Source organism: Gossypium arboreum, chromosome 5, assembly GCF_025698485.1.
Source record: "Gossypium arboreum isolate Shixiya-1 chromosome 5, ASM2569848v2, whole genome shotgun sequence".
In the NCBI taxonomy this organism is placed as follows: Eukaryota; Viridiplantae; Streptophyta; class Magnoliopsida; order Malvales; family Malvaceae; genus Gossypium; species Gossypium arboreum.
This window is the reverse complement of record NC_069074.1, coordinates 17,039,161-17,052,534: the sequence shown is the minus strand read 5'-3', so window position 1 is coordinate 17,052,534 and position 13,374 is coordinate 17,039,161.

The window sequence follows — 13,374 nt, the reverse complement described above, 5'->3', positions numbered from 1 at the left end:
TGCATTATTATTATCACACGAACTTATCTCGATACCAAAAATGGTGAAAAAGGACTTAATCGTCCATTTCTCGTTTTTCCCCCGTTCTAGGTCCAAACCATGTTTTCTTTGATCTATAATATCACATTTAGTCTATTTATTAGTAACATTAGTCAATGTGATCCAAAAATCATACTATAGAAAAATTACATTTTTGCCCCTAAACTTTGTCATATTTACACTTTTGCCTCTAGGCTCATAAAATGATTTTCATTTAACTTCTTTGTACTTTAAGCCTAGACGAATCATTTTCATAACTATAGCGCCCACAATTTTCACTAAATCACACTTTTATGACACTTTTATATTTTTTTTACAAAATGGTCCTTTTAAACATTTTCACCAAAAATCACTTAGTAAAAGTCATTCATTTAACACCCAACATTAATTTTCTACCATTAGAAATCAAAACACATGCATATCACTCATGGGTAAATTTTTAAACATGAACCCTAGCTCAAAATAATGGTAGAAATAGGTAAATCGAGTTACAGGAACTTTAAAAATGTAAAGAACATTAAAAACGGGGCTAGGATGCACTTACTATGGAGCTTGGAAGCTTGAACCAAGCCCTAGCCATGGCTTCCATGGTAGTTTCGGCTGGAACAAGAAGAAAATGGACAAATTGTCTTATTTTGGCTTTTAAATTCTTTTAATTATTAGATTACCAAAATGCCCCTAACTTAAAAATATTCAATTTCACCTATTTCGTGCCCATTTTTGTCCAACAAATTAACCAATGGTCTAATTACCATATAAGGACCTCCAATTTAAAATTTCATAACAATTGGACACCTCTAGCATGTAAAACTCAACTTTTGCACTTTTTACAATTTAGTTCTTTTGACTAAATTGAGTGCCCAAACGTCAAAATTTTCGAACAATATTTTCACGAAATTATTCTGTGAAATTTTAGACCATAAAAATATAATAAAAATGAATTTTCTTACGTCAGATTTGTGGTCCCAAAATCACTATTCCGACTAAGCCCAAAATCGGGTTGTTAAACGCCAAATCACGAATGTACTCAAATCCCGCGTTCAATCCAAACTGAGTATTAATTTCGATAATATTTTTCCAACAATAATTCAATTCCAACAACAGAACATATATATATATATATATATTTATATTACCAATCACTAATTAACATTCACTTTAATCAAAATTATACAGAATACAGTTCATACGAACATACCTGGTTAAATTGCAGAAATACCAATATTCAGGGGCATTTTGAAAATTTTCCATTTTCTTTGATTTTCCACTCAACCTTGATATAAATTAATAATTTCATTCAATAAATTAATTTATTCAATAAAACAATTCATTTCATACAATTTGGTCATTTTTTACATTTTTACAGAATTACCCTAAAATTTTACTTTTATTCAATTTAGTCCATGAGTCTAAAACATGCAAATTAACCATTTTTAATGCAAACCCATGCTAGATAAATATTCATGGCATTCAATAAAACCTATTTTTTTCATTTTTATGTTTTTCTATCACTACTAAACTTAAAAATAACATAAAACCTTAACGTCCATATCTTATTCTCTCGAAACCAAACTTTAACTTAACTTTTTCTCTCCTCCAGCTTCTATTTCTTGAATCTAACTTGACATTCTAGCTCCTCATAGTCTCCTTATTATCTTTCTCTCTTGGTAGCTATGGTAATTCTTTTAATTTCTAAGTGAATGGTGAATTTTTTATGAAAGGGCCAAATTGTAAAGAAAAGAAAATTTCTTTCCTTCTTTCTTCTTCTCACGTTAGTAGCATGGAAAGGTGACTATAATTCATCATCTTTCTTTCTTTATATACTAAACAAAAATAAATAAAATATAAATAAATGTCAAATCAACATATTAATCAACTAATATTTATTTATTTATTTATTCTAAAATATCACCAACATCATTATTACTCTTCAAAATTATTTTCCTTATTAAATGACCATTTCGCCCCTTATGATCCTTTAAAATTCTTCCATTGATTCATCACTCATTTCAGTAAAATTGTGATTTAACCCTCCATACTTTTTCCACTTATTCAATTTGGTCCAATTCATCCATTTTTCTTAGCTTCTAGATCCTTCCACCCTTAAATATTTGCACTATTGGTCCTTCAACTTTTTCATATTTACTTTTTAACCCTTTAAATTTTGAGTATTTACTCTTAGGCCACAAAACGTTTCTCACTTTTGCAATTTATTCCTTTCTTGAATTAATATATCATAATATGCTTCCCAAATAAATTTTGTTGACATAACTCAAAATTTCCCTTTTTGTCACTTTATTCCATTATTTTACTATATCAAGGGCAATATCTCACTTTCTTACTATAGCAACTTTTGGGGTATTACAAATATCTTTAAGTACTAATTTGAAAATTAAGATATAGTTTAAGGGCCAATTTATTAATAAAACCTATCTAATAATGTAAATTTAACTTTATAAAAATAAAATTTATTCAAATCACATATGAATTCTTTAATTAAAATGAGTATTTTGTGCATTAATTATGGTAATGTATTAATCATTCATCACATATGAGTTTATGTTTGAATGTTTAATAAGTTGTCACAATTCACACTGGCAATCTTGAAGTAGTTCAGGCCTTGACTGAATTTGGATTGGAAGATCCAGGTATTATTGTGCTTAGAAGGACCAGCGGATAATAAGAGCTAAAGGGCAATGGAAGATCAGACATATGCCGAGAGAACAGAACTTGGTTGTGAATAGACTGGCTAAACTGAGTCTGACGTGAAAGCAAGTCTATAGGTCTTTGACGAGGCCCCCAAAGAAATTTTAGAGTTATTTCAAAAAGATAAAGAGAGTGGTGCTTTTATGCATTTGATTTGATGTAATTTACCTTTTCCTTTTAACAAAAAAAAAAAACTTTTAAATTGTAATGACCCAATATTTTATGGTATTTGTAATGACCCAAAATTCACGGGCACCGGAAAAGTGAGCTATAGGGCTTCTGCCTTAGTGAAATAAGTTCGAAAATACTTATTAGAAATATTTATGAGTTTAGTAGCGTGTCTAATTAGGTTTTAATTAAGTGAATTTAGCTTAATTTAGAGAAATTAGTAAAAGAACTAAATTGAATAAGGGTAAAAGTTTAATTCTAAAGTAATAGAAAATAAAAAGGATTAAAATGGAAATTAAACCATTTACAAAAGATTAGGCGCCATATGCATTAAAAAAATCTAAGATTTTATTATTAATATTAATTATTAGCATGGTTTTATATTATTATTATAATTATTATTATTATTATTATTATTATTATTATTAAGTTAAAGATATTTATTAATTAAATAATTAATTTATGAAATTTTTGTTTGACAAACAAATTGAATAATGACAATTGTAATAAAAATATTGGTACATTTGTAATAAATAGATACATGTACACTTGTAATAAAATAATTAAGTTACTTAATATTAAAGTAAAAGATATTTGTTAATTAAATAATTAAATTATTAAATAATTGTGTGAAAAAATAAAATAAAATAAATGGTGACAAATGTATGGTATTGATGGTGTACACTTGTGTGTATATAATTAAATGCTTAATAGATATTTAAAATAAATATATTATAATATATGTTAATTAAATAAATAAAGTAAATAAAAGAATAAAAGAATGAAATAAAAGAAACAAAATGAATAAGAAACAGAGAGCATTCGAAAAACAGGGGAAGAAAAGGGAAAGAAAAGAAAAGGGGAAAATTGGGATTTTGAAGCTTCAAACTTGTTTGCTAACAAGGAAAACGAGGCATTGGCATCCAAAGTAAAAGAAAAGATCGTTGAGGAGTAAACTCGTGTTTCGGGTTTGTATTACTATAACTCAAACTATTTATTAAATGTATATTGAATTTATAGTTATGGAATAATTAAGATAAGGTAAGTATTATATTTAAATTTAATTAATATAAGTATGTGTGAAAATTAATTTGTATATGAATTAAGATAATAGATATTTGAATTGATTGAGTATTGAAAATTTTTGTGTAAATGAAATTGAAATTAGAAAAAGTAAAATAATACCCTATTAACTTGTCGGACTAGATTTGATACAAATGGCATGCCATTGGATTTGTGATGTGATGAGGAGATTGTAGTTCGGCCGAGAAGATGTTTCTATTATTATATACTTCGGTTTATCCGAAGAGGCACTTAATGCCTTACTGGTGTGTTATGGAGGATTTATAATATTCTGGGTGTGTTTGGGTTAGACATTCTGGTGTGTTTGGGTGGAATTCGCGTATCTGTCAGAGTCCGAGCCTTGTTAATAGGGTAAATAATTGAAATGAAATTTTAAAACTAAGATTATTTGTTTTGGCACTATTGAAAAGTATGAGAAAGAATGTATGAACTAAAATATGAATTGAGTTGGTATGAGAAAAATGAATTATGAATTTAAGATTTATGAAGTAAAATAATTATATATAAAATTAGTTTAAATAATTATAAAATTTATGGTTGATGCTTGTAATTTATTAATGTTAAATAGTCCTGATTTATAGTAATAACACTGAGTATGACATACTCAGCGTACGGTTGTTTCCGTGCGCAGGTTATTAGAGTTTCGGATCCGGTCTAGCATCCAAAACAAACCCGACTCCAACAAAAAGATTTTGGTGATGTATTTCTTCCTTTGGTTAAGTGGCATGTACTAGGTAGTTGCATATAAATTATATGTATACATTAAGTTAAATGATTTTGGTTGTATATAAATGATTATAATGTTTTGGATTATGAATATGATATGAAGTTATGAAATGGTAGATTTGGTATTAAATAATTGAAATGAAATAAATATTATTAATTATACATATATACTAACATGTTATATTGTTTAAACTAAGGTATTAAATTATTATTTGATATAAATTGGATGTAATTGAGTATACTTAATCATTGGTTGGAGTATTGATGTAACAACCTAATTTTCAGTGGTGTCGGAACAGTGATTCGAGATCACTAAATCCGACAAATGAGTAGGAAATATTATTAATTTAGTGAGTATAAGTTAAATGTGAAGTTAGGAAAAATTTTGAAATAGTGAAATGTACTAATATATATATATATATATATATATATATTAAAATAATTAGAATTGAAAACGAGGTATCGAGACCTCAGGAATTTTAAATCGAGCCATAAATATTTTTATAAATATTTATGGAGTGTTAATAAGTTAGTATTAAAGTTTCGTCAAGAAATTTTAAAATCTTGATAGCTAATTGAACAAAAGGACTAAATTGTATCAAATGCAAAATTGTGGGAAATGATTAAATAGCTTAAATGATAAAAGAAAGAGGGTTTAAAAGGCAAATATACCCAAGGTCTATTTGGGCTGGACGGCAAGAGCATGAAATCACCAAGAAAATAAGGGGAATTAAGGGAAAAATTGGAAAATTGCAAAATTTACTTAATAAAGCTAGGACTAAAGTGGAATTATCTAGATTTCTCTTTATTTTTCTGCATTCTTATCAGCAAAAACACCATGGAAGAGTTCCCTTAAGCTGGTTTTTCATATTTTTACTGCAAGTAAGTTCAATTCTTGATTATTTCTTGAAATTTTTGTGTTTTTGTGACTTTTACAACTAGGTCCATTTGTTGAATTCATTAGTTCTTGATTCTATGAAAGAAATTGAAAGTTTCTATGAATATGTGCTGGAAGTATATGATTATTTGATATAGAATTAGAGCTTTAAATTGTTTATATGCTGATTTTATTGAAAGAATTGAATAGAAAGTGAATATTTGGGACCTAAATTGTAAAAGAGTTTGAAGTTAGAGTTTTATGTGGAAATTCTGAATTTCAATAGTTATGAAATAACTTATTATGTCTAGGAAAAGTATTAATTGATAAAATTAGTTTAATTGAGGGTTAATTAAGTAAGGATGAATTGTATGAATCAGTGAAATTTAGGGCAAAATGAAAATCAACATTTTGCACTAAAACAGTTTTGGACAGCAGCAATAGTCTAACTTTGAAAAATCTCCAAAAATTTTAGAAATCTAATTAGAGGATGAATAAAATATGAAATTAAAGCTTATTGAGTCTAGTTTCTTATAGAAGAAAGCGGTGTAAGCAATGGAATTGTAAATCATGAGATATAATAAGTTTTGTGAGACAATGTCAGAATGATTTGGGTTCCCTATTCGACTTTGGAAAATCATCAAAAATTGGAGAAAAATAATTAAGGGATTAAATTTATATGTTTAAAATCCTTAAAGAGTCTATTATCTCGTACGATGAGATAATTAATTCTTAGTGAAGAAGGGTCGGAACTATTAGACAACAGAACAGGGGAAACTTTAAAGAATAAACTGTACTTATTGGCTGAACAAAAAATTCTAAAAATGTTATGGTAATAAGATAAGTAAGTCTAGTTTCAGGAAAAATTAGCGGATCTTAATTTCGAGTTCTGTAGCTTAAGATATAAATAATTTAGTGACTATGACGCAAATGGACAGTTTTGAATATACATAAGTAAATAGTGAAATTATTGATAATGTTACTTGTTGCATGTTATATAAATTAAGGACGTGGAATGGAGAGGAGGAGGAGGAAAATATGTATGAATATTCAGTTAGCATGGCTAATTTGTATGTTTTAGACTCATGGACTAAATTGAATAAAAGTAAAATTTTATGGGCAATTTTGTTTAAAAAAGTTAGAAATGACCAATTTGCATGAAATAGATTATTTTATTATTTAAATTACAAAATTGAATGAAATTATTAATTTAGCTCAAGATCGTGGAAAAACATGTTTTAAGGATTAAATTGAAAAGTGTTGAAATTATGGAAAATTCTGACATTTTATAGAATTCATAGGTTGTTATCAATTTGTGTGAGAATAACGGCTGGAAATAAGGATTAAATTGCAATAATTTTATTTTATTTTAACCTAAGGATGAAATCGTCATTAATTAAAAGTTTAGGGGTAAAATGATAATTTTGTTTAGAGCATTAGTTGAATGTATTATAACATGAAATAAATGAAAACGACGATCAAATTTCTTTATAAAGATCCGGATGACTTGAATACGAGACTTGAACGTGGAAAAGAAAAGATATCGGATTAATGAAATATCTAATAAATGAATTGGTAACTCCGGTAATACTCCGTAACTCTATTCCGGTGACGGATTCGGGTTAGGGGCGTTACAATTGATACTGGTTTGTTTTTGTGTTTAAAGTTTGCAGGGGGTTTTATGTAAAAATAAGCAGAAATGCTATCGAAATTTAAAAAAAATAAAAAAAATAAATTACAAAAAAAATTAAAAATTAAAAATTAAAAATTAAAACAAGTTCTGTTTCACTTTTAAATTTATGTTTTGGCTTCGAGCGTCTATTATTAGGACTTAACTATCATATTATACTCTGAATATTATTATTTATTTGTGAATTATTTTGTAAGTTGTCTGATTTGTCTGGTAATGCCTCGTAACCCTATTCCGGCGACGATTTGGGGTTAAGGGGGTGTTACAGTATTTTAAAGCACTAAAATTAAAAAGTTACAAATAAATTGAAAATCTCCTAAATAAAAAAAGAAGAAGCTAGAGTAAGTGGTTTAGGAATCTTTGAAGAGAATGAATTTAAAAAGCTAAAGCAAAAACATTCTTTTAAGGCACTAAATTTAGAAAGTGAAGTAAATTGATATGAAGAAGAGCATAATATGATCGTAAATTTGTTTAAATCACGAATTTGATTTAGGACTTCAGGCGAATGAAGAAAAACTTGAGTTTGATACAACCTAAACACAAACAATTCCAAGTCAAATATAAGAATTAAAGGTAACAATTAAAATAAATAATAAAGATAGAAAAAAGGAACAATTAAATAAATCAAACATTTTGAACAATTAAACAAGAATAAAATAGAATAAATAAGATAGATGAAAAAGATAAAAGTGACATGTAGAAGTCCTAAGGAGCTTTGGAAACAAAATGAATCTACAACCCCCTTCAAAAGGTTTTAATTTTTCCTCTAAGAAAAAAAACTTGATAAGAAAAAGCTTGAAGATGATTCCTACAATCTGAAAAGATACTTAAAAAGAGAATTTTATTAACTCAAAGTGAATAATGAATGAATTGATTGAATTGTGTACAATGAAAAGGACTTTATACATGCTAGCTAAGTACATCTAAATAAAACTCTCAAGTATACTGAAACTCTAGTTAATCTAAACAAGAAGTAGTTTTAAACTAAACTTTCTTCCTGATACAGAACACTTAAGTAACTTGAAATACTTAGAAATTATCCAAAATTCGAAATAATAAAATAATAAAACTTAATAAATATAATATTGGACTCATATAATAAAAATCAAGCCTAAAACTCGAACCCAATATGATTTAAACTTGAACAAAAATCCAAAACTCATAATTTCCTTGATAATCTCGTTCAAAAAGTCTGCTTGCACAATCTTTACTAAAATGATCTTAACTTGAGTTTCTGGATTCAAAATTAAGTAATTCAAAGTTCATCGTGAAGCTAAGAGATAAACTTTCGATCGACAAGAGACACATTGACCCAAAAATGCCTGGATCCCTCTCAAAAATGCACTGCAAGTCAATTGATTATAACATGACTAGGTGTGTGGGCTTGATTGGGGTTTTTGAAGTGTAATTCCTAAGCTTGTTAACATTTTTTACATGGGCTTGTCATCATGGACTGAGATTTTAAGTCCACAAACAAAATTGATTCCTTTTAATTCATCCTCGCTTCATATTGAACTCCAAAATCCATTGTCTTGGATTTTCAACTTTTTTTCTCGAAATTTCTTCATGATAAAGTCTTGAACGAAGAAGTTGAGTTTTGACTTCAATTGCTTGGAATTGGATTTCGTAATTCGGCCTTAAGAGAAACTAAGCTCATCATGTCCATGGACTTGAAATTAAGCCTTGAGACTCGTATCATAAATGCTTTCAGCGTATTTTATTATTGAATGATTGCGAAAAATGTAAGAAAAATAAAATACTTAAGAGAGCTAGAATAAATGCTTTTTGTGTATTTTATTAATGAATGATGAAGAATGCAAATGTGGCTGAAAGATTTTTATCTATAGTTGAGTTTCCTCAAACTTATAGTATAGATAAATTACATTATTGACTAAGATTCAAAAGATAAATCATACAAAAGAATTTGAACTTTATTAAAATCTCTATCTCTTAATATTTAAATTAATCTAATAAATTATAAATTATTGCCACGTTTATTGACCCTTGACTTTCTATAGATGGACATTTTAGAATGTTGTAAGAATTGGACCACTTTTAGTGAGTTAAGTAAATCTAATTTACTCATATGAAACACTTTGAATATTGAACGTGCCTTGGTAACGTGACTCAAGTTTTACCCCTGCCGCTAGCAACGTTGGGTATGGCCCTTTATTGTGCATTTTGATGTATCCCACCAATAATCTTTAAACATGTATCTTTCCTTATTAAAAAGATCATATTGCCGTTAGGTTAACCTTTTTCTAACATAAACGAGCATAAGGCCTTATACTAGCAGGCATTTTAAAATACCAAGGAGATAGAAAAAATTAGATCCAAAGCATTTTTTTTATTGGTAAAAATATCAAATTTATTAATTCAACAGAACTCGGTACAAAATCAAAAGCATAACATAATCGAGTACTTAGGAAAAAAACAATAATATGCTAAAATAGGAGCATACCTGAGTAGCAAAGGTCAAGGAATGAAGTAAAAAAAGGTTAAGTAAAAGTATTTCAAGAAGTCACACTTTCTATTGGCCCCTATTTTGGTGAGATTATTTGCAGTGCGGGATATGTGAAGAATAATCCAAGAACCCGGATAATTCTTCCTAATGAAGCTACTAACGAAATTCTCAATGTCGACACCCTGTGCTAGAGAAGGATCAATGCACCAATTGGCAGCAATATCACAATCAAATCCAAAGCAATTTTAATGATATTTTGAACTTCAATAGAGAAATAAATTTAATCACCAAAATAACGAACACATCCTTTATACTTCTCATCATATAAGAGTTAGTTACATTAATTTTCAAAATTTTAGTACAATATCCAAAATAAAAGAAAGAAAGATAATTACATCGACTATAAAAAATGAACTGAGATAATTTATTACAATTTTTTTTTTTACTTTTGTTAAGTAATATTTTCTCGTGTTGTATTATGTGAAATATATGGGGTAATTATACACATTCTTACTGCTACTATTACAACTCACAATAGGGCCCACTATTTTGTCTCTGTCTTTGGGACGAGGGTACTGACATTCCCTGTCCCTAGTGCTAACATTCTCTTCGCCTCCTTAAGCTTTTTGGACACTTGACTGGGGAGCACACGGTCCTTTCTGACCCTAGGACTGACTTTCCTAGCGGACCTCACACCTGCCAGTCACGATCGGGAGTCCTTTTCGCGGACATGGCTCGCGACCTTGCCCCCGTGAGGCTTACATGAGCTATCCTCTTGGGACCTCATTCCTACGAGGCTTACGTGAGCTCCCTCCCGCGAGTTTCTTGTGCGAGCTATCTTTGCGCACATCTTGCATTCCCACGAGGTCCTTAGTTGATTGTGTCTATAGACGAACATTCTTCTTCTGAGTCGGGTTCATCCAGATCGATCACTTAGATTATCGATTCTCAAATCCTAATGACTTTAAATTATTTGTAATAAAAAATCTCATAAAATAAATCTAAGGGAGGGATATAATTTTATGGTTAGGTATTTTGAATTTACAAAGTAAAAGGAGAAATGAAGACGCGAATGTTGATTTTCTAGAAAATCAGACGTTTTTTACAAGAAAAAGGAAAGTGTTAATGGCAATATGCTACAAGGCGTTTGTGAAAGAAATGTAAACTTTAACGGCAATAAGAAGAGAAAAATAAGAAAATACATATGTTAAAAGATCAAAAATTATTTTGTTCGTCGGCTATTTAGGCCCATGGGAGCTTTACCTTGCTTTCTATATTGGTGTAAGAAATTCTATACATAAATTTAAAATCATAATTAAAATATTGAATAACAACATAGTGCTTGTATTTCTCTAAAAAACATAAATGCTAAATATTTAAAATATAAATTAAATAAATCTCAAAATATATGATTCAATACGTAAATTTATACATAAATTTTATTTTGATGCAATTATAGATATGAAACTTTAATTATGGTTCAAATGTATATATAAAACTTTGATTTTGATTAACCATATACATTTAAAGAAATAATACATTAGATAAGTATAGCATTTTTGCAAAAAATAAAAATTAGAATAATGTTATATCAATAATTATGTTAATGATTTGTGAATATTGAATTAAATTAATTTTTACATATAAAATTGCACAAGATCAAAATTTATGATCAAAATCCATGTATAATTTTAAAATTTATCCTATTAATTTTATTAATCCAATTCTTATTTGATTAAAATTAATATATAAATTCACTAATTATTACAATTTATTAAATAAAAATTCATTTTAAAATCGATTCGTAGTTTAGAAATTTCAAATTCTTTATTTTTATAAATAAAATGAGATTCTGTCCAAACAAAATTAAAAATCATTTTTAATAAACGAATTTAAAAACACAAGTTGAAAATTGATATAGTGTAAAATCATATACCAATAAGAAAATTAATATATATTTGGTCAAATTGTGTTATTTGTCCCTATATGGATTTAGGTATTGTATTAATACTTTTTCAGATTTTGAAAATTCAGTCTCAATCTAAATGCATGCGGTAAAATTCTACTATTAGTCCCATATTATGTGTAAGTAGTAAATTTGGTTCATGTTCTATAATCTGATATTTTAGTTTATATATTTTTCAAATTTTGAAATTTTCATCGTGACTCAAACAATAAAACTCAATCATGATTTTTTTATGAATATTTAGTGAAAACAACAAGTTAACATTGCATTATACATTTGGTAATATGTATACAATATATATTTTAAAAAATAGTAGAATTTAACTTAACGAATTTAATGGTTATTATTTAAGTAAGGATTGAAAATTTTAAACTAAAAAAATAACTAACTTAGAGTATCTATACTATCGTTTATGCCCCTAGGTGACACGAGTTAACTAGGCATCAACTCAGTCAGAAAAATTACGGAAATGTTCTTATGTAATTAAAATAAGTTATATTATTTGAGAATAATTTAGTCTTTTTATTTTTTAAAAAGACCAATAAAAAGTTTACTTGTGGTCAGTGACGGAGTTAAGGAGTTGCTCCTTTTATAATTTATAAAAATTTTAAATTAGTAATGGTGAGGTTGCATTTAGTCCTCAAAATAATAAAAATTAATTTAATCTTTTAAAATTATAAAGGTATAGACTATTAAAATGGTAAAATTATATTTTTACTAATTTAATTATGATCCCTAAAATTTTTTTGACTTTGTCCATGCAAATGATTGGATTTGAACTCGTTTTTACACCACTAAAAACCAAACCAAACATTATTTTGATATGATATTTTCATATTTAAATTTCGTTTTATTCATAATTTAGTTTATTTTTATTTTAATATAATACATATATTACATGTATTATTATTAATTATTTATTATACATCTATATTTTTTTATAAATAAAAGAAGGTTATATACTGCCTTAAATTAAATTATTCGTACATATGTATCATTTAATTTATCTTTTATAAGTAATTTCATAACAAGAGGTGTAAGAATATCAACATAAACTAAGTTAGCATTATTACAACATCTGTATTCTAATTTTACGTTGTATACGTGATAGATATATAAGTAAAAATTAAAGTCGAAACATAGTAAAAAAAAACGACAACATAATTTGATATTTTGTATTGATTGTCTCATCCTGAGCTGACGTGATAAGTGTCCTGGGTGAGTGAGGATTCCTTGAATTCGAGGTGCCATTGGCTGAAACTGTACTGCAGCCAAACAAAACATGAAATCAATACAACGTGGACAAGTGACAAATGAAGCCATCGATTGCATCACGGAAAGGTAAAGACATTGCTTGGGGCAAGCGTCGTTATTGCCAGAGTCTGAGAGTTACAGAAATGCGCACATTAGGGTTTGAATTTTGATGTTTCAGATCCCATTCACTCAGCAACAGGACCACAACTCCACTGTGGACCATCCCCAAAATTTTTTTTTTCATTTTTTGCTTTGAATCTGCAGCTACTGTTAAAAAATCTATCTTTTTAGCCTGTAATGGCGTGGTTATTAGTTTATGGAAAGCAGTTTTTATGAAGAAAAATTGAGGTTTATGCTGGGTAGTGGGAGAAGATTATGGAAGAAGCAAAGCTACGTCGCAT